Genomic DNA, 23,313 nt, shown 5'->3' on the forward strand with positions numbered 1-23,313 from the left:
AACAATAGACTGCTGTTAAAATATTGCGACATTAGTGTCACATGTGTCATTCATATGTTCTAATATAACTTTCATCGTGTTATATGACATTTATGATATCTTATGGACTTGTGAGTTCAGTGCTGTATTTATCAGGGTGTTAAGTGGAACATTCGAGGTGTAAAGTGAAACAATTGAGGGACTGCGATCTTCATGGAGCATAGTTGGAGGGTCTGGTGGTAATATCTTATGTCTGGAGTATAAAAGGCCATTTGTCTGTTTTGGAGATCATTATCACTCTTATATTTTCTCTGGTTCTCTTTGTAATCGTTAGGGTTTTGTTATAGTTGTTAGATTGCAGAAGATTATTGTTACAGTCTCTCATCTGTGTTCTTGGAGAGACTGATCTTCTGGTGTTGATGATCATCAGTGGATGATCATCAGTATATTCTCTGTATTTTGTATTGTTTGACGATCTTACATTTTGTAAGATCAAAAGGTTTGGGGGGTAAATCTTTTGGGTTGGTTTTAATAAGATTTTGTCACTTGATTTTGTCGCTATTTCTTGTGTTTGTTATTTTTTATTTACATACCATTGTTTTAACATGGTATTAGAGCCATTGGTTCTTGTTTTTTATCATCTTTGTTTCCGCTGTGATATTTATCTGATCTGTTTGTTTGTGTGTTGTGGTTAGGGTTTCTGGTCTTGGAAACCGTTATTGGAGGCTTCTGGTTCAGATCTTAGATCTGTGTGTTTGGAGGTGTGCCGTTCATATTGAAGACAAAACCCTAAGTTAGGGTTTGGTGGTTCTTGGTATTATTTGCTCATATCTGCATTAGTCTCTGTAATCCTAAAAGATTACAGAGCAAACTAACCAATCTGATTAGCTTGGAGTTAAACGCTTTTGTGAGATCTTTCTGTCTTTGATCTTTTACTTTCTTGTTGCATTTGCATTGTGTCTAGGCATTATTGTTACCGGACTAGTTGGGCCGGCACTTGATCGAGTCTATCTGCTAATTGTATCATTATGAAGAAATAGAAGGTGGAATGAAATAGATCATTCTGATGGAAAGAAAAAAAAACGTGTTTAGTTATCATGTGGTAATGGAATGGAGCATTCCAAATGAATGTAACTCTTTTCAAATATAACAAATTTCATTCCTTGATAAGGGGTTGTTTTTTTTTCATTCCTTCAAGAAATGGAAAAAATATATTTATATTTATATTTATATTATTAATATTAATACTATTATTAATATACATCAAAAATTTTATTATTATTTTTTACCATTAATAAATTAATATTATTAATGTTATTATTATTGAGGCAATTATATTTTTGTCGTTTTAATACAATTATGTTTCGTTAATTCGTCTTTTTTTTTTTTATCAAATTGTACAAAGTAATAATATATTATTTTCACATATGAGTAACCAAACATCACAATGGAATGAAATGATTCAAATTTCATTCCGTTGTCCATTCCATTACCTTGTCCATTTCATTCACTCGTCCATTCCGTTAGCTCATACCAAACACACCCTTAAACTTAAACAAGCAAGTCCAATAACTAAATAGATCATGTCCGGTTAACCATTTTATTAATTGGGTTGACCAATGTAATAAACGGATTGTATTACTCAACTCAAATCCTTATTATATTTTTGTCGGGTTTTAGGCTGTTATTGGAATTTTTTGCCACTGACAAATTTCACACTAATCTTAAGAAAGTAAGATTATAGAAATGGGAACTCACTTCAGTAGTCCGTCAAATAGCCACTTGTTCAATAAGATCATATTAAATATTAAATAAAGAGTAAATTTTTGTTTTCGTCCATAAGGTTTGTCCTTTTTACTAGTATAACAAATCTAGTCCTGGGGTTTACATTTTTAACGCTTTTCATTCAAATAGCTAACTTAATTTGTTTTTTTTTTTTTTTTTCTATTAAGCTGGGTTAATTGACCAAAATGCTCACAGGAACTGAAATAGAAGACAAATTTTATATATAAAAAATATTATATATATTTAAAAGAATATTACTCGTAAGGTAAAATAGTTATGCAACATATATATATATATATATGTAATTACACACAACAATAAATAACGACACACAATAATTATGCGCTAGTAAAAAATAATTACGTATAAAAATTACGCAACGTATAAAAATATAATTTGAGTAAGGTATTGCCATGGTTTCTTTTTTTTTAAATTAATTATACACGATTAGGCGCTTTATAGTGTCAGTGTTAGTGTGTTGTGTTTTTCGTCGTATCGTACCAAATTGATTAATGAGCAAATACACAATATGAAACACAAATATCATAACAATTCCTTTGAAAACCATGTTTGATCATTAACTCATCAAACCTTTTATACCATTTCCTTGGAATTGTTTTAGGTTATATACGATATGTTATTTATTATTGTATATATATAATCTCTGTGTTTGTGTTTATGTGTTTGCGTGTATATATATATATATATATATATATAATCTATGTGTTTTTTACATCTTTTTAGAGTTTAAATTATTTAAACGTTGCAACACCCAAAAATTTAAACATTAAACAATAAATTAGATTTACATAAATATAATTTTAAATATATATAATATTTTTATATACAAGAATTTTAACATGAAACATCATTTATTTTTAAAATATATATAATATGCGTATATACACACACACACATATATATATATATATATATATATATATATATATATATATATGCAGAGTAGGAGTTGGGTAGAAAGACTTATTTTCCTAGAAAGCAATCAGAACGTGACATGTGGCATTGAATGATTTTAACTAAAAGGGCAATTGTGTAATTTGACATTTTATTTTAATTTTGGAATTTATATCTCATTAACTAACTATGCACGATTTTATGGCAACTGATTCTCCATGATTTGCGAATTACTACCAGATGTAAATATCAATCAAATTCTCATTCGTTCCTTTCACAATCTTGATCAACTTTATTCGTAAATCATTTTTTACGTGAGAGATAGGTATGGCTTCAAACACAATTCTTGATTGCGGATATGGCAAATACACTTCTTTTTCTATTTACTATTATCTGGTCTGTATCGATTTTTAATTATGTCTAGAAACCACTAGAATGTTCTTGACGTTGTGTTTTAACAGCAAGCAGATTCATACATTTGTGTTTTAGCATTCAGATTCATACAGTTGTGTTTTAACAGCAAGCAAATTCATACAGTTGTGTTTTAGCATTCAGATTCATACAGTTGTGTTTTAACAGCAAGCAGATTCATAAAGTTGTGTTTTAGTGTCACACCCCAACCGATGGCGGAAACATCGGGATGAGACGAAGTGTGTAGATTGCTCAAAACGTCATAACACTATGTGACAATAATTAATTTAAATTCAAATTTCATTTCAAAACTAAATGTCATACATAATTCAAAAGGATATAACAACTTTGTTTCATAACAAGTAACATAACAAACAAAAGATAGAATATTCTAGGCGTGTATCTAGTCCACCCTAAACTTGTTTCATGAATCATCCATACTTCAATAATCAACCTGCAACATGTATTAAAATAGAGTTTCAATGCAAAAGCAAAGAGCGAGTATACTAGTTTGTTTACATAGCATAATAGAATAAAACTCATATCCAACATGAACATAATAAAATAGTTTCAACGTGCTAGTTTACGTAGTCCAAGTGATAGCCCAAGTTTCCCAATGCGTTTAAAGTACCTAACCCAAAGTTTAACGGGAGGTTGATATGTCTCCTCCTAACAATACCCCAAAGACTAACGGGGAGGTGCATTACTCCTATAGCGCTACTATTGTTAAGGCGGAACTACACACAAGAATTAAACGTTCACATTGCACAAAAATTCTCAAGATTCACAAGTTTCATGTTTCATGTTTAAATGGATAGAGTAAGTTTCAAGTGTCGTGTGCGTTTAATATAGAATACATATTGCACCCAAAGTGTTAAAAGTAGAAATGGGTTCGAGTATACTCACGGTTTACAAGTGGTGACTTGAAGTTCCGAGAGCAAGTTTGTAGATGAGTTAGTTTGGAGCACCTTGTCCTTCTACACAAGGAAACGTAGGTGTGTGAGTTTGGCGTATACGGAAGATTATAGATTCGGAGTTTTTAAAATATAAAGAAAGTAACATAGGTGAAAATAATCATCTTGTACACATAACTCTTGTTCTTGACACTATTGAAACTCAAAAGAGTTGGTATGATTTCATGGATTCTAAGATCCATTAGAGTCGTAACAAGGGCATGGTCATAGATGATGTAACGTCCACTTAACAAATAACTATTAAGTCATCATCAAGTCTTAGTTACTTAGATGTATACGTATAGAATAACTTAGATATTATATAGTTGTACAAGTCTTAAGATTCAAGCATGAGGTAGGAGATTAATGTCTCCATTTAGGTACCTCTTTGTGTCATAGAATACATACATGAGGTAGGAAGAACAAGCTTCCATTTAGGCACCTCTATTGTTCACCACTACACTTGTTGTTATAAACAACAAGGAGGGTCATGAACATACAAGTATCAAAGTATTAACAACAACTAATCTATAGTAAAACATCAAGTAATGAGTGGATTCTTATGAAGGATAGCCCAAGCTAATCCAACCATCACACATTCAACAAGTTTCACACTTGAACATTACTTGTGGGTAAAACCCTAATTAAAACAGAAGGTTTATGAGGTTTTAACCTCTGATTTAGATGTCTCAACCATGTTTTTAAGCTTAACCAACCATGAGAGGGGTTGTAAGCATTAGGACATTGGTTTGAGATGTGTTTCACACAAGTTAGATGAAGTTTGCATAAGTTTGAAACAAAACAGAAAGTTTTAGTCCATTTTAGGGCAAATCCAAGCCTGGTTCTTCCAAGGAAAAACTAAGGATTCAAACCCAAGGAAATAACAAAGCAATAGGAAGAAGAACCAAGTGATTTGGTTGAGAAATGAGCAAGTTACACTCACTTTAGTAAAGCTTCACGAATCTGTCCAAAACTCAGATTCTCAGCTGATTAGAGAGCAATTTAGTGAAGATTTAGGAGTTGTGAAAGTGTAAAGAGGGTTGGAGAAGGTGGGTATTTATAATGAATGAGTTAGAAGGTGATTGGAGGTGATTAGAGGTGGATTAAAGGTGATTGGGTGAGGTTGGAGAGTTGGATTTCGTGCAAAATTTGAAAGAAAACACAATCTGCCGAAAACAGGGGCTCGCGTAGCGCGAGCATCAAGCCCCATACCCGTCGCGCTACGCGACGGGGTCCAATTTTCTGGATTAAGTTTGAAAAATGACAATTTGGCCCCTGTAGTTCATAGTTTAGGGTTTTTAAGAGTTTTAGGGGATGTTCTTGTCATATAAGCATTGTTTAAGGGCAAGACAAGTATGTTTATCATAAACCAAGTATAATTGAGTGCATGAATGTCGAAATTAAGTATCGTTTTCGTTCAAAACACGTTCAATGCATAAGTTTAGTTTAATTACAAGTTTCGCACATAGTTTCCAAGAATCACGATTAAACATAGACTGATTCACCAAATCGAACATACGAGTATACATAGAATACGTTTAACATAGATGTAACAAAATATAAGCTTCATTAATGATCCAAGTCTCGATTTGATAAAGATTACAATGAAAGAAACGATTACAAGAATACAAAGTTTCCAAAAATAGAATTACGAATCAAACTTTCTATAAATGGAAAGTACAAAATAGCCGGGCGTTACAGTCTCCCCTCCTTTAGGAAATTTCGTCCCGAAATTTAGGAAGACGTAGGGAAAAGATGAGGATACTTTGACTTCATATCCTTTTTGAGTTCCCATGTAAATTCAGCGCCACGTTTTCCTTCCCATCTAACTTTGACGATAGGAATCTTGCTGCACCTTAATAGCTTGACTTCTTGCTCAACGATTTCCACTGGTTTTTCCACAAAATGCATAGTATCGTTGATTTGAAGATCTTAGAGAGGAACTTGAAGTCCTTCATCAGCGAGACATTTCTTTAGGTTCGAGACGTGGAACGTTGGATGAACGTTGCTGAGCTCTTGGGGTAAGTCGAGTCGATAAGCCACCTTACCAATCCTTTCGAGTATCTTGAAAGGACCGACATAACGAGGGGCAAGTTTTCCCTTTTTACCAAAACGAACCACTCCTTTCCAAGGAGATACTTTGAGTAGGACATGGTCCCCAACGTTGAACTCCATTGGTTTTCGTCCCTTGTCAGCATAGCTCTTTTGACGATTTCGAGCCTTGAGTAGATTGTCACGGATTTGGAGAATCTTATCCGTTGCCTCTTGTATAATCTCAGGGCCAGAAAAATGCTTATCACCAATCTCATGCCAGCTTAAAGGAGATCGGCATTTGCGACCATACAATGCCTCGAAAGGAGCCATTTGAATACTAGAGTGGTAGCTATTGTTGTACGAGAACTCGATCAAAGGTAAATGCACATCCCAACTACCACCAAAGTCGATGACACAAGAACGGAGCATGTCCTCTAGGGTTTGGATAGTACGTTCAGTCTGTCCATCCGTTTGAGGATGAAAGGCCGTACTGAGATTTAAATGAGTACCCATAGCGGACTGAAAAGTTTGCCAGAGACGCGAAGTGAATCGACCATCACGATCAGAAATGATGTCGAGAGGAACACCATGATGGCGTATGACTTCATTGGTATAGATACGAGCAAGTCGTTCAACCTTGAAATCCTCACGAATGGGAATGAATTGTGCGGACTTGGTCAAACGATCAATGACCACCCAAATACTATCGTAACCAGCAGGTGTACGAGGAAGTTTAGTTATGAAGTCCATCGCAATGCTATCCCATTTCCAAACAGGGATCTCAGGTTGTTCGAGTAGACCAGAAGGTCGTTGATGCTCGGCTTTGACTTTCGAACAGGTAAGACACTTGGAAACGTACACAGCAATGTCTCTCTTCATACCAGGCCACCAATAGGATGTACGTAGATTATGGTACATCTTGTCGGCGCCAGGATGAATTGAGTACCTAGATTTGTGTGCTTCGTTCATGATAAGGTCACGAAGATCGTCGCGATCTGGGATCCAGACGCGATCACAACAATAGAGAAGACCATCAGGTTTCGAAACGAGTTGACTTTCAGAAGCTCCACGTATTTCTACAGCCATGGAACCTTCATTGATAGACGAGTATTGCGCTTCACGAATACGATTGTGAAGATCGCTCGAGATATGAAAACAACGAATGACATCTACATGAGCTTTACGACTAAGTGCATCGGCCACGACATTCGCCTTACCAGGATGGTAGCGAATCTCGCAATCATAGTCGTTAAGTAATTCCACCCAACGTCGCTGTCGCATATTGAGTTCTTTTCGTCAAAGATGTGTTGCAGGCTCTTATGGTCAGTGAAAACCACACACTTAGTACCATATAGGTAGTGTCGCCAAATCTTTAACGCAAAAACAACTGCGCCAAGCTCGAGGTCGTGGGAAGTATAATTTTTCTCATGTATTTTGAGTTGGCGAGAGGCGTAAGCGATGACTTTGTCTCGTTGCATGAGCACACAACCAAGACCACGATTTGATGCATCACAATACACCACGAAATCATCATTCCCATCGGGGAGAGCGAGAATAGGAGCGTTGCAAAGCAAGTCCTTGAGAGTTTGAAAAGATTCCTCTTGCTCAGGACCCCAAGCAAAAGGTTTCTCCTTTTGAGTCAACGAAGTGAGAGGAACGGCGATCTTTGAAAAATTCAAGATGAATCGACGGTAATAACCCGCCAATCCTAAGAAAGAACGGATTTCAGAAGGAGATTTAGGCGCGGTCCAATTCTTCACAGCTTCGATTTTTGCAGGGTCGACATGGATTCCTTTTTCACTAACAACGTGTCCAAGGAATTGAACTTCTTTGATCCAAAACTCGCATTTAGAAAACTTAGCGTATAAACGTTCACCACGCAAAAGTTCGAGTATAAGACGAAGATGACGCTCATGATCGGCTCGAGATTTAGAATAAATGAGGATATCGTCAATAAAGACGATCACGAAGCGATCCAAGTAAGGTTTACAAACACGATTCATGAGGTCCATGAACACAGCGGGTGCGTTGGTTAAGCCAAAAGGCATAACCACGAACTCGTAATGTCCATAGCGAGTACGAAAAGCGGTTTTGGGAACGTCCTCTTCGAGGACTCGAAGTTGATGATAACCAGAACGAAGATCGATTTTGGAGAAACAGGTAGCGCCTTGAAGTTGATCAAAGAGGTCGTCGATACGCGGAAGAGGGTAACGATTCTTGACGGTGAGTTTGTTGAGCTCACGATAATCGATACACATGCGAAGGGAACCATCTTTCTTTTTAACGAAGAGCACGGGAGCACCCCAAGGAGAGGTACTTGGACGAATGAAACCCTTCTCGAGGAGTTCTTGAAGTTGCGAGGATAATTCTTGCATCTCAGAAGGTGCAAGACGATAAGGAGCCTTGGCAACAGGAGTTGCACCAGGTACGAGATCAATACGAAAATCAACGGATCGAGGAGGAGGAGGACCGGGCAAATCTTCAGGGAAGACGTCAGGGAAGTCGCGCACCACTGAAACATCACTTAGGCTTTTTCCCTTGCCTTTTTCTTCCACAACGTGGGCTAAAAAGGCAAAGTACTGTTTGCGTAAGTACTTGTTTGCTTGTGTGCAGGACATCAACTTTAGTCCCCTTGAAGGTCGGTCTCCATAAACGTGTAAAACATCACCAGAGGGAAGAGGTAAGCGAACGAATTTCTCGTGACAAGCGATTTCAGCATGATTCTTTTGTGACCAATCCATGCCTATGATGACGTCGAAACTACCCAGTTGCATGGTTATGAGATCGATAGAGAAAACGTGCTCGTTAAGAATAAGACGACAATCGAGGAGAATGGAATCGACTAGGATAGACTTGCCATTGGCGACTTCAACGGAAAACGACTTAGGTAGCTTAGAGCGTGCACATTTTAACAATGATTCGAATTCTAAGGACACAAAGCTTTTGTCCGCACCAGTATCAAATAGTATCGAAGCATAAAGATGGTTAACAAGAAACGTACCGTTAACGACATCATTGTCGTTGCGTGCTTGATTTGCGTTTAGGTTGAAGACGCGTCCACGACGAGGCTGCTGCTGCTCTTGGATCCATTGAGGGCATTGGGAACAAAGATGATTAACATCCCCACATTTGAAACATGCCCTAGCGGGTCTTGCGTTTTGGGGAGCAGGTGGAGCTTGTTGAGCTTGTTGAGCTGGTTGCGCTGGCTGAACTGGTTGAGCTGGCTGCCCTTGGCGACAATAGTTGATGGTATGACCATAACGGTTGCAATTTTCACAACGACGACACCTAGCATTAGCGGGATGATGGAAGTTACAAGTGGCACACTTGGGGTGAATCCCAGTGTACGGCTTGGGGGCATCAACAGGAGCAACAGGATTTGGGTTAACAGGCGGCACAATCGCGTTACAAACGGGGTTTGATTGCTTTCGCTTCTTTCCCCTATTATTATTCGATTGTTGGGTAATTTGATGGGCTGGCTTAGAAGAAACGGGGTTTGCGGCTTGCTTATCGCGAACGCGATTGTTGTTCAAAGACGCGGCCAAACGGTAAATGTCTTCGATGCTATCGAGTTTGGCTGCCTCGATTGTGTCACGCATACTAGGGGGTAAACCATTGATATACTTGCTTTTCTTGCGATCAGGGGTCGAAACAAGGTGAGGGACAATGAAGCTAAGTTGCTTGAAACGGGTGGTGTAGGCTAGGTTGTCATCACCAATCTGCTTTAGAACCCAAAATTCTTCCTCTAACTTTCTTTGCTCATGCGGAGGACAAAACTCATCCATCATTAGGGCCTTAGTCTCCTCCCAGGTCAACGCATAAGCCAACTCGTTCGAACGGATGTTTCTTTCATTCGACCACCACTCAAGAGCGCGGGCTTGGAATACCCCGGTTGCGCTACGTGTCTTGAGTTCGTCAGGGCAATCGCTATTGATGAATGTGACCTCTATGCTGTCAAACCACTCAAGCATAGCGGTCACCCCATCATTGCCAGTAAATGGCTTGGGATTGCACGAAGAAAAGTGCTTAAAGTTGAACGACGCGGGCTTGCGTATTTCGACCTTAGAGTCGACGGAAGAGTGAGGAGTTTCAGATGCACGAATCTCGGAAATGACCTTTGGGACGACGCGAGCGAATTGATCGGCCATGAAAGCCATCATCTTCTTGGTGGAGCGAGACTTTGACTTCTTAGACGCGTTGGAGAGACGAGAAGACATCTAAGATTTAAAGAACGAAATGAGTGAGACTTGGTCATAATGTTTGTTTATGAAAACGAAATTGATCACATAGCATAAAGAGTCACATAGCATAAAGGTTCAAGTTGATTTTCATAGCATAAAAGTTTAAACGTTCATATAGCATAGTCATGAATTCCACATAGCATAACATGAATAAACGAAAACATTGTAAATTTAGTTTGTTCACGAGGGATTATTATTGTTTGTGATTGCGATAACGTGCGAAATGTTTAAAACGACATTTTGAAATGAACGAACGTTCAAGTATAAAAATCATATATAAATTGAGATACATAAAAGAGAGGCTCAATAAAACATTGGAGTGTTTCGGGTAGAGAAACGTCGACTATTCCAAAGTGGGTCGAAAGTTCTTTCGAATTAGAGATATTGTGCTTTGGCCTATAAGTAAGATACTCTCGTCGAGAAGCGATTAACGGTATCTTACCCTTCCGGTTACTACACATCTCTAAATGATTGAAACATTCGGGACTTTGGCGAGAATAAAAATCAAGGAATGGGACTTAATCGACAAGATGCGAGTTTCACCCCTAACTTGACGATTTCGTACCCTAAATGTGGTTGGTACTCGTCGGCCAAAATAAATTTTGACACTATGACGAGGGTCCACTAGAGTTGAAATGGAAATTACCATTAAGTTGTGGATGTCACTCCTAGCTTAATAGTGAAATTTCGTGCAAAAAATAGATCAAAGGTAGAATGAGAGTCGTTTACCAAATTGTGGGTTTCACGCCTATTTTGGTAAATTCTTCTCGTTGGTGTTACAAGAGTATAAAAATAGCATAAGTGTATTCGTGTTAGCCTTAGGGAAGGCACATAAATTTAATCAAAAGTATAGCTAGGAAGCATGCATGGTAGAGTACAAAAGTTTTAAACAACAAATAAGAGGCAAAATTCCTAGAACTATAGATTATGGCAAAAGCATGGCAATTTTCCTAATTCCCTATAGTTATGGCTCTGATACCAATCTGTCACACCCCAACCGATGGCGGAAACATCGGGATGAGACGAAGTGTGTAGATTGCTCAAAACGTCATAACACTATGTGACAATAATTAATTTAAATTCAAATTTCATTTCAAAACTAAATGTCATACATAATTCAAAAGGATATAACAACTTTGTTTCATAACAAGTAACATAACAAACAAAAGATAGAATATTCTAGGCGTGTATCTAGTCCACCCTAAACTTGTTTCATGAATCATCCATACTTCAATAATCAACCTGCAACATGTATTAAAATAGAGTTTCAATGCAAAAGCAAAGAGCGAGTATACTAGTTTGTTTACATAGCATAATAGAATAAAACTCATATCCAACATGAACATAATAAAATAGTTTCAACGTGCTAGTTTACGTAGTCCAAGTGATAGCCCAAGTTTCCCAATGCGTTTAAAGTACCTAACCCAAAGTTTAACGGGAGGTTGATATGTCTCCTCCTAACAATACCCCAAAGACTAACGGGGAGGTGCATTACTCCTATAGCGCTACTATTGTTAAGGCGGAACTACACACAAGAATTAAACGTTCACATTGCACAAAAAGTCTCAAGATTCACAAGTTTCATGTTTCATGTTTAAATGGATAGAGTAAGTTTCAAATAAGTTTCAAGTGTCGTGTGCGTTTAATATAGAATACATGTTGCACCCAAAGTGTTAAAAGTAGAAATGGGTTCGAGTATACTCACGGTTTACAAGTGGTGACTTGAAGTTCCGAGAGCAAGTTTGTAGATGAGTTAGTTTGGAGCACCTTGTCCTTCTACACAAGGAAACGTAGGTGTGTGAGTTTGGCGTATACGGAAGATTATAGATTCGGAGTTTTTAAAATATAAAGAAAGTAACATAGGTGAAAATAATCATCTTGTACACATAACTCTTGTTCTTGACACTATTGAAACTCAAAAGAGTTGGTATGATTTCATGGATTCTAAGATCCATTAGAGTCGTAACAAGGGCATGGTCATAGATGATGTAACGTCCACTTAACAAATAACTATTAAGTCATCATCAAGTCTTAGTTACTTAGATGTATACGTATAGAATAACTTAGATATTATATAGTTGTACAAGTCTTAAGATTCAAGCATGAGGTAGGAGATTAATGTCTCCATTTAGGTACCTCTTTGTGTCATAGAATACATACATGAGGTAGGAAGAACACGCTTCCATTTAGGCACCTCTATTGTTCACCACTACACTTGTTGTTATAAACAACAAGGAGGGTCATGAACATACAAGTATCAAAGTATTAACAACAACTAATCTATAGTAAAACATCAAGCAATGAGTGGATTCTTATGAAGGATAGCCCAAGCTAATCCAACCATCACACATTCAACAAGTTTCACACTTGAACATTACTTGTGGGTAAAACCCTAATTAAAACAGAAGGTTTATGAGGTTTTAACCTCTGATTTAGATGTCTCAACCATGTTTTTAAGCTTAACCAACCATGAGAGGGGTTGTAAGCATTAGGACATTGGTTTGAGATGTGTTTCACACAAGTTAGATGAAGTTTGCATAAGTTTGAAACAAAACAGAAAGTTTTAGTCCATTTTAGGGCAAATCCAAGCCTGATTCTTCCAAGGAAAAACCAAGGATTCAAACCCAAGGAAATAACAAAGCAATAGGAAGAAGAACCAAGTGATTTGGTTGAGAAATGAGCAAGTTACACTCACTTTAGTAAAGCTTCACGAATCTGTCCAAAACTCAGATTCTCAGCTGATTAGAGAGCAATTTAGTGAAGATTTAGGAGTTGTGAAAGTGTAAAGAGGGTTGGAGAAGGTGGGTATTTATAATGAATGAGTTAGAAGGTGATTGGAGGTGATTAGAGGTGGATTAAAGGTGATTGGGTGAGGTTGGAGAGTTGGATTTCGTGCAAAATTTGAAAGAAAACACAATCTGCCGAAAACAGGGGCTCGCGTAGCGCGAGCATCAAGCCCCATACCCGTCGCGCTACGCGACGGGGTCCAATTTTCTGGATTAAGTTTGAAAAATGACAATTTGGCCCCTGTAGTTCATAGTTTAGGGTTTTTAAGAGTTTTAGGGGATGTTCTTGTCATATAAGCATTGTTTAAGGGCAAGACAAGTATGTTTATCATAAACCAAGTATAATTGAGTGCATGAATGTCGAAATTAAGTATCGTTTTCGTTCAAAACACGTTCAATGCATAAGTTTAGTTTAATTACAAGTTTCGCACATAGTTTCCAAGAATCACGATTAAACATAGACTGATTCACCAAATCGAACATACGAGTATACATAGAATACGTTTAACATAGATGTAACAAAATATAAGCTTCATTAATGATCCAAGTCTCGATTTGATAAAGATTACAAGGAAAGAAACGATTACAAGAATACAAAGTTTCCAAAAATAGAATTACGAATCAAACTTTCTATAAATGGAAAGTACAAAATAGCCGGGCGTTACATTTAGCATTCAGATTCATACAGTTGTATTTTAACAGCAAGCAGATTCATACGTTGTGTTTTACCATCCATGCTGGTAATGCTGGAGGATTTCTTGACGCTGTGTTTTAACTTTTAACAGCAAGCAGATTAACACGATGTGTTTTCTTGATGTGTTTCTTCATGAAGGATAGAAGGGAGAGAGAGAGAGAAAGAGAGAGAGAAAATCGCAAGAAATGTGGGGTGGTTATGGAATGACCATTATTTCCATATTTAAAACAAGCTAAATGACATATCTACCCCTGATTAATTAAATAATCATATTTTTAAGAAACACATATTACCAAAATGCCACCAAGATGATCTCAACCATTAAACACACCCATTAGATGGCCCAGATCGCTTCCTAGACTTTCTAGGAAAAACACATTTTTCGTAGGATCCCCGCTCTATATATACATACATATTATAAACATTAATCATTAAACAATTGTAAATATATATAATATTTTATATATATAAGAATTAATTTTCATTTTAGTCTCTAATGGTATTATGATCAATTAGCTAAGACTTAATAGAAAAAACAAATCAAATTAATCATTTGGATGAAAAGTGTTAAGATATACAAACTTCAGAGGGCTGAATTTGTTATAAATTATATTTTTGGACTAGACTGGTTAAAATAGACAAAACTCAGGGACGAAAACGGAAATTTACTATTAAATAAATTAAATTTTACAAATAGATTAGATGTTACGTTGACTAAAGAACTAATAAGATTAGATGTTACATTGAACAAAGAACTAACTAAAGAACTAATAAGATTAGATGTTACATTGACTAAAGAACTAATAAGATTAGATATTACGTTGACTATATAATATGGCATTTTTCATGCATGTACACTAGTGGTTTATGTATGTATTCAAATCGTATGCTGTGGGGTAGAAAGTTTATATTTTTAAAATTTCTGTCGCTGATAAATTAATTTACAAGTAGACATGGAAAGTTTATATTTTTAAAATTTATGTCGCTGATAAATTAATTTACAAGCAGGCATAGACTAGGGATCAGCTCAGTACCGAACCAATACCATCGAAAATCTCAAAAAACGGGTACCGGTACTGAAAATGTCTGGTACTGTACGGTTCGGTACCAGTACCAAAAACGCTAAATGTCGGTATCAAAAATCAACTCGGTTTGGGAAATTCGATACCGGTTTCGAACCAGTAAACGGTACCATTTGCTCATCCCTACCATGGACCCACACATTAAACACTTTCATCTCATGACAACAAAAGAAAGGATTTTTTATGTGTAGTATAGTATTTGATTAAGCTTAGACCTTGTAGGCTTGCAGCACACCATAATACCGTGCAATATGCATACATTCATCAGCACACCATAATACCTTGAACGTGCATACATTCATTGAATCATTTCAGTTGGTTTGTTTATTGTTTGAGGTTGTGTTATGAGTTATGGTATATGACATACAACATATTTACCTACATTGGTCAACGCACGTTTTCTCAATAAAGCAATTTCAACATATTATTTTTTCAATAACAATAAGCTTCAGTCACTAACCTTTGTTGACCCAAAAACTATTTTTACACATGATACATGTGAACAGGTTTGAAGAGAAGATTGAACATAGAATGGGCTTAATTAATAAGAAACGGATTAGCGTAGTTTAAATGTTATAAACAATGTTTCATACGCTTTATTGTTTTGTTTGGATTATTTGTTTTTGTGAAACATTCAGTTTAGATTAATGATTATTTAAAACACGCAATAGCAAGTCATAAGCTTTGGATCAACCCAATCATACCTCGATCACCTATTTCGCTGCGAGTCGGGATGTAACATCATTTACTTATTTTGTGTACATTACAATTGAGGGACACCAATTTATCAAATATTTTTAAAGAGAGACTAGTATAAAAATTATTGAGTGTTGACGGTGATAACTCCATGAAAATGGATGAATAATATGATAACAAGATTAGGGAAATCTGATACTCAAATTGAATCATATTATCATACATAAAATGGGTTAAAAATGTCAGCCCAAACATTAAATGTTTATTAAACAGGTTGGATATAATATTCTAAAAACTTATTATTTCACTTCGTGTTTAGGGTCGGGTAAGAAATTACACCTCTAAATAAGTCTACAACAACAACAACCATGCCCAGTAAAATCCCACAAATAACAAAAATAGTAGGGTTTGGGGACGGTGGGATGTAGGCACACCTTATTTCTATCCCTGGGGATAGAGAGTCTGCTTTCAGTGAGACCCTCAGCTCCAAAACACCCAATAAAACAATAAATAGCACATGATGTGTGTGTGCATATATGAAACTACCAATATAGCATGAGTGGTGACAGATTACATGATAAACAAGACGAATATAACATCACAACAACCTATACACATAGATACAAGATGACAAACACTTCTAAATTCCACCTAACGCATAAGCTTATCATCTATGGAAATTGGAAAACACGCATAAGTTCCACCTCTGAATAAGTCTATTTTCTCAAAAAGTTACTTCACTTGTTTCCAATGCAATATATATTGTGTGGTGTCTAGTCTTCAAATTTTGTTATACCTAAGTATCATTAATATGCTTGTGTTCGTTCAAGTGATTTGTGGTCTAAAATGTGATATTATATGTCGTTAAATAATTTAAACCAAATACGATGGCATCTATTATTATAGTTTTATGCATTTAATACATATAGTACATGTATATATATGCTAACATTAAACCAAATACGATGGCATATATTATTCTAGTTTTATGCATTTAATACATATGCATGTATATATGCTAACAAGACTACGATAACGACCTAACAAATAATGGCATACCTAAAATGGGGAACTGGTCAGAAATGCACTGAACAAGCCTTGTTTTCTTCTACTCGCCATATTGTCTTTATGATAAAAAGAAAAAAAATAAATTTAAAAGATAACTATTTTTAAGTTATAATTATACAACAATGTCTTTTATCACGGCAGGATTTTCTACGAATAGTCAAAAACTTATAAAACGTAGGAAAAGATCTCAGCCATCGGATTAAAACAATCAAAGGACAAGATTGACGTGGTGGCGTTTTTGTAAATAACTGGAACTCTCAAAACGACACGCATGCTCGTTAAGGGTAAAACAGTCATCGAGCGATAAAAAGAGATCTCAGCCGTCCGATAAAAACAAAGTGGAACTTATAACATAGGCTATAAACGCCAAAATGTTTGTTGTAAAATACAAAATATAAAAACATTAGAAAACACCAAAGGTTTTAAGTGTTCCTTGTTCAGTGGCGTCTCTGAGAATTAACGTACCCTGTTCGAGCTCGAAAAATATGCCCATATGCTTTAACGAAAATTGTTTTTTTTTATTTTTTATATTTTAAAATCATATTAGTATTGGGTTGGGCCCAATAGACCTAATGTTAAGTTGGGTAAAGTATAAAGCATAAAAAGGTAATTGATAATGGGCCTTTATATTGGATTTGTATGTGTTTACATTTTTTTTAAATAACATATATATAATGATTTTTTTTTTTAAATCATGTGCCCCTCGAAATCACGGGGCTTGTGCGGAAGTCCTCCCCGCACACCATAAGAGCCGCCCCTGTCCTTGTTAACATTAAAAACAGAGTAAAGTCCTTTTTGAGTCCCTGTGGTTTGTGTATTTTAACTATTTGAATCCAAAAACTAAACATGTCTTGATTTGAGTCCTTGTGGTTTGTATGCGTTTTGGATTCAAAGGGTTAGAAATACAAACCACAGGGACTCAAAGGGTTGGATGAGGTTTCATTTGGATTCAAAGGTTAAAAATACAAACCACAGGGACTCAAATCAAGAGAAGTCTGGTTTTTGGATTCAAATAGTTAAAGTGCACAAACCACAGGGACTCAAAAAGGACTTTACTCTTAAAGACACTAAAAACATTAGAAAACACGGAAGGTTTTTAAGTGTTCGTTGTAAAACGTAAAACAAAAACGTCAAAAGATTTTTATAACTGGTGTTTTGAGGAGCATAAATAGCAATGGGACAAGACACCATAAAGTACGTAAAAACGCCAAAAATTAAATAACAAGAAGTTAGATCGTCTTTACAGGTACGATTTCTTCCGCGCCAAAAGAACGAATAGTCACCTTAGTGAATGTTTCATTTATTAATCGTATAAAAACGCGCCAAAAAATTCATCATGTAAGAACACCCATACCGTACTAAACATCATCCTATAGCATCATATCAGCAAAACACCATATCATAAAAATGCCTTACAAAAAACACCATAACAAGTAATGGGCAACATAATATCATGGAGGTATGAATCATCAATCCAAAGATTCGTGATCAGGTTTGCAGACAGAAGAAGGGTGATGGTAAGGAAAATTAATGTCATACTCAATATGGCTAAAGATGTCCAAAGGGGAATACTATACCTTGGCGTTCGTTATAGTAACGTGTGTGAAAAAACACAAACCTTAATACGAAGAATAAGAAGAAAGTTTTCGGAGATTGTTGATGATGACTATCGAGAAGAAACAATAACAGGTTGGAGTTTGGATAAGGAAGCCCAGATAATGACGGTTATGTGGAGTAACAAAGTAGAAGATTTTCTGATTGATACCATCATAACCAGAGAGGGTCTTGTCTTTCTTCAACAAATATGTAGTTTTAGGGCTTTAAACATTGTCAGATCTTTGGCAGCGGGTTCACTTGAAGAGATGATACAATTGAGGCTTCAAACACACTACTAGACTTAAACGCTAATGAGAGTGATTCATCTACTAGTGAAGATAAAGGGTCTGAACAAGAAGAAGAAGAAGGGAGTGATGGGTACATCTCTGATGTAATCCCATCGGATTATGAATTTTGATTTTTTTTTCAATTCTGTGTTATGCTTAAAAAATGTTTGGTGTGTTTTTTTTTTTTCATTTCTGATGTTTTTGTGGGTTTGATTGTTATTATTTATGAAGTATTTTATTTTGTTATAAAAACACCATGCTATGTTAAAACATTAACAAGTTGAGAAAATCACCGGTTAAATTGGATATAATGTTATAACGCCACTAATATAATGATAATGGTAAAACACCAAACTGTGTTGAACACCATTTCGATCGTCGAGCAGTTTGGACAGCCCTAGTAGTGTGTGAATGAAGTATGCATTTGAAAAAACAAACAAACTGATGTTCCTATAATAACCGAATAATTGTCTAAGTTACTTTTATACATCTATCCTTAATTTTTGTGATCGTCACTTATCTAATTCAAATCTTATTAGCCTTCTTTTAAAATTTACCCTTTCTAAATTAACGTTGAGCATTTTCATAATTAGAAACAACTAGACATTTTTTGCAATTTAAAAAAAAAACACCATATAAAATATTCAATCATTCACACATGGTCAATTTTAAGTAGTTGTCACTTAAACTCATAATCATTTAAAGTAGTTCATGTCCGTTTCACACATGTACATAAAACATTTAAATACTAGCGAACAACTGTCAGGTTTTTCATGTTTGTGAATTTATCTTATGTTTTAACTCGATTTAACTTTAAACCGGTTTGATTCCTAGATCCTGATCTAATCACGGATCTGATGTTTACCTGTGTTGTTATTCTATCATATTTGTCTTTTGTTATGTTGTATGTTCAATAAGTTAAAATTCAATAGAGTAAGATTTAATAATTTTATAGGAATATATTTGAATGTTACAGTTTTGTTTGTTGAGAATATTTTAAAGATGATATGTAATGTAATATTAAAACCAGCTTAAATTAACTGTTTAAAAAAAAAACTGAAAGTGATATCAAATTTTAATTTTATAACCATTTGGTCATGCGTAATAGGCATTGACGTGAAAGGGTTTGATAACGCACATAACACCGTTTTTTTGGCCGTTATAAGGGCATGAAGAGTGAGGGACATAATGCTCAAGAGGAGAAAAAAAATGAAAAGTAACGAATGAAAGAGCATTGAGTGGCACTGATCATTATACATTTTTTTGAAGGGGTGTTATCATGCCGATATGGCGAAAAATGTCCCTTAGGCCATGTGTAATGGGCATTATAGAGATGTGAAGGAGTTTGATAACGCTCTCAACACAGCCCCGTGAGCATTATAGGGGGCATGAAGGGGGGAGGGGAATTTTTAGTATAATGTCAAATGAGGAGAAAAAACTTGGAAAGAAATAATTAAATTTGGCGTTAACAATTACACATTTTTTAAAGAATCGTTATGGTGCTGATACAAGGAAACTGCCTATTATAAGGCATTAACCATTTCGGATTGTCTTAACCAGAGTTTTGAAGGAAGTATTACTGTCTTATATCTGAATTGAGTAAATTGTCATTTTAGTCCCTGAGGTTTGGTCCAAATTGTCATTTTAGTCAAAATAATTTTTTTTCTCCTCTAGGTCCCTGACTTTTCTATTTTCTTGTCATTTTGATCACATTGCCTAACTCAGTCTAAAAATCTGGTTATAACCAGTGGTATTTTTGGCATAATTGTTGTGTAGTGATAACCATGGGTAGTTTATAACATAATTTATAAACCTCATAATAATTTAATGCCAAAAATACCCCTGATTATAACCTAGTTTTTAGACTAAGTTAGGCAATATGATCAAAATGACAAGAAAATGGAAAAGTCAGGGACTCGGAGGAGAAAAAAAAACTATTTGGACTAAAATGACAATTTAGACAAAAACTCAGGGACTAAAATGACAATTACTCATCTGAATTTTTTAAGAATAATTCATATACCCGACCTGATATCTGAATGCAAATCTTATTAATTTCTTAACAAAGATCCATCTATGCCTAGATATGTGGCTATAAAAACATTTCTAATCACAAACATAAGGGTTTGATTGTTATTATCATTTAAGGAAAAGTTGCGTGTAATTTTATTTTGTTAAGAATAAAGTGCTTTTGTTGTCTTTTTCAAACTTTCACCTTCGATTGCGTAGGGCTTTGTATAATTAAATTTCATCAATTGTTTAATTTTTATTCAAGTAAAGTACAATTTCAATCTTTGAGGTTTACACCCAATCATGTTTTCAGCCCTTATTTGAAAATAAACAAACAATCAAGTCGATGTGGTTGTCGATTGCTCGCAATCAAGTCCCTCCCACTAACGGCCGTTAGTTGAACTTTGCATTTGTGTTAAAAGACCAAAATGTCCCTTAGGGTCTGAAATTGCAAGTCGGAATTGTGTCGTCTTCTTTATAAAGTCTACAACACACAACCCACCACCACTCACCATCAGCACCAACAACCACCTTGTGCTACCGTCGCACCACCCGACTCTCCACCTTCGAAGCCCACAACCACCATTGCCATCTGAGTCCATCCCTCCCACACTCCGACTCCTACCTCACCACGAGCCGGTGCCGCTTGTTCATCGCCGGGAACCACCCGTGTTTGGGGTTTTGGGGTTTAAAATTATTAATTACTAGATAATTGATGATTGGTGGTGGGCAGAGGGATAGTAGAATAAAAGACAAATAGAAGCATGTAAATATCCTTTTCAACTCATTTCAGTTGCCGGTAAAATCGCCATATCATATCATTTAGTTCAAACGTTTTTAATAAATCATGACAAGGAACTAAACATAAAGCACACGGATAGATATTACCTTTGTAGCGGGTTAATCGAACTTGTTAAAGTCAAATCGAGTCATTTCAGTAAATGATGGTGGTTTAGTGGTTATCAAAGTCGTCGGAAACGATGTACGGAGAACGGTGATTGAGCAGTGGCGGGGGGGGGGGGTGAGGAGTAAGAGAACGGTGAGTGTAAAAGACAAACCTACCCCGGTCAACTAACAATTGACTAACAGAAATTTTAAAGGAGGGATCTGATTGATTCAAATTGACAACCACAGGGACTTGCTTAATTGTTCATTTTTTTCAAAGGGGAGCTAAAAGTGTAATTGGATGTAAATCTCAGAGACTGAAATTTTACTTTACTCTTTTTATCACTTAACTTTTTAAAGAATTCTTGCTTTAAACTCCGGGTTTGTGTTAAACCCTACTAGTACGTACTAATTTCATTTTGTTTTACTTTACTTTACTGAGACGAATGTTTGTTTTTTTTTTAAAAAGATAATATTATTGCTACTATTACTATTGATTATTGGTCATCGTTTTTCTTGTTCACTGCCTTGCAAATATTTCCATGTATACACTCGATTGCCTTACCTTTAACACTCTTTACCATACACACATAACCAGCCATACAAAACCGTGTATCTAATCACAGAACCCCATCGAAACCAAACCCTTAAATCTAGTCGGGCTAAACATGTAAATCGGTTTCTAAATCGGATTTGTTACTAAATTCACATGTTCATGGGACTTGAAACCCAAAATCTAAACGGTTGGGCTCTTTGTTAAGGAATGAATAATGTGTATATAGTGATGATGATAATAGTGTTGAATAAATGTGACGTATGCTCTCATAAGTAAATATCACATGCACTTATAGGGCCGGCTCAATCATTTTGGTGGCCTAAGGCGAATTAAAAACTTGTGGCCTTTTTCCTATAAAAATGTATGTAACTGAAAGTTAAACTTGAAGGGCCCAAGTGTAATTATTTGAAAGATTGTGTTAAAATTTAAAAACAAGAAAAAAAATGGTAAACTAGGTATTCGAACTTGGGTCTCACCAACATCCATACATACACAAAACCACTAAACTACCAACAATCAATTTGTTGATTACCCACACCCTAAATCATTTATAAATGGACTGTGGTTTCATTAAATTGTGAAGGCCCTATAATTTTGGTGGCCCAAGGCCCAAACCTCATTTGGCTTACCCTTGGGCCGGCCCTAAGCAACACTTGTAAAACACAAGAGAGTAATTCAAATAAACTGTTCACGATTGTGCATTTCGTCGACCATTGTTCCTTGATGAATTTCTTGAATCTCTTTCTCTCACACACATATAAAGGTGCTTCCTTCCATCTCTTTAATCAAGTCTTGCATACAAAAGATAGGCTAGAAGAAAAAAAGAATGACATTCTTCAATGATTAATTCATAATCAAATTACGGTCCGCTTGCAGTATGCACATATAATGTACATATGTGTGGGCCCTCGGGGACAAAAGTGAAAGTGCACTAATTTTTACGTTATTTTACAAATTTCGTTAAAATAACGTTAAAAAGCGAGAGACGATTAATCATGCATCATGTGGTGATGTTGATAGCCGAAAAATAAGGGGGTACATGCATTGATCGGCTTTTGTCCCAATTGCTGAGTGTTATGTGTCTTATGTCCAACGATTGATGCAAAACTACTATCAAGTCGGGGTCCACTTAAAGTAGTATCTCTATTCCTACAGGTAGAGGTAAAGTTGACTACATCTTACCCTTCTCAGATTCTACCTTAGCTTTGCTATTGGTGAGATTTACTGAGTATGATGATAACGATGATAATCAAATTCTCTAGAGATGAAGCAAGAAAAGAGTACCTATGAATCGTTACTCATTGACACCGAATCTATTCAACAAGCAAATTAGAG

This window comes from Helianthus annuus, chromosome 1, assembly GCF_002127325.2.
Source record: "Helianthus annuus cultivar XRQ/B chromosome 1, HanXRQr2.0-SUNRISE, whole genome shotgun sequence".
Taxonomy (NCBI): Eukaryota; Viridiplantae; Streptophyta; class Magnoliopsida; order Asterales; family Asteraceae; genus Helianthus; species Helianthus annuus.